Source organism: Phyllopteryx taeniolatus, chromosome 2, assembly GCF_024500385.1.
Source record: "Phyllopteryx taeniolatus isolate TA_2022b chromosome 2, UOR_Ptae_1.2, whole genome shotgun sequence".
NCBI lineage: Eukaryota > Metazoa > Chordata > Actinopteri > Syngnathiformes > Syngnathidae > Phyllopteryx > Phyllopteryx taeniolatus.
Window position 1 is genome coordinate 2,591,791 of NC_084503.1, and position 1,215 is coordinate 2,593,005.

Here is a 1,215-nt window from a genome sequence, read left to right on the forward strand (position 1 = left end):
ACAAGACACAACGGCTTTGCTACGAATCATAGTTGACAGGAAACAATTTTATTTTATTTTCTACAATTTGCTGTTTGATCTTGTCATCTTTGTGCCATCCGAGTTTCAATTTCAGTCGCTTGATTTTTTATTTTATTTTTTTAAACATTTCTTCTTCTTTTTTTCTTGTGCTATTTTTGTGCAATTTCAGTTGGAGTTTGACTTTAACGTTGATTTTTTTTAAATTTCTTTGTCTGATTTGTTTTCACCATCAAATTAATAACAGTTTAAAAAGGAATTCAACATCTTACATTTAAATTCAAATACAGATGGCACAAAAACACCACAAGATGTAATGCAGACATTTTTTTTTATCATAAAAAAATTCCAGTGTAGAAATTTAAATTCAGGCTGCACAGATAGATATATTTTTATGTTAAAAAAATATCTGTTAGATGTTGTGGTATTTTTGTGCCATTTGACTATTTAACTTGAATTGAAGACATTGAATTTATTTGACACTGATTTTTTTTTTTTTACCAACAAATTTCTGAAACGGATTTAAAAAAAAAATCAACTTCTTAAATTTAAATTCAAACGCAGATGGCACAACAATACCACAAGATCTAATCCATGATATTTCTTTTTTTAACATAAAAAAAAGTCCAGTGTAGCAATTTAAATTGATGTTGCCAAGATTTAGTTTGTGGTATTTTTGTGCCATCTAAATCAGGGCTGGATGACTAATCGAATTTTGATCAGGATTTTCACAATCATAACATTGTAATCAGAGAAAAATGATTAATCAGCCAACAAGTTTTGTAGGAGTACATGTAGATTGGTTATTCATTCATTGCAGTTATTATTTTAATATATTATTATCATCATCATTTCACTTTTTTTCTGGTTATTCTTTTATGTTGAGATTTGGCAGTTCAAACAAAAAAAAAATCCTCAAGTTTGGAAATCAATAAATAATCGTGTTTATTGACCGCGACTTCAATATCAATCAAAATAAACTATGATTATTATTTTTTGGGGCACAATGGTCCAACGCCAATCTGAATTTGAATTTAGGACGCGAAAGTGAAAACATTGAATGTTGTAGGTTGAATTGAAATCGAAGCTCGGATGGCGCAGACAAACTTTGTTTTCTTTTTCCGCGTCACATGTAGGTTATTATTAAAAGCCACCGCGGAACAAATTTCATCTTTTCTCTTTTTTTGTGTTTGTTGA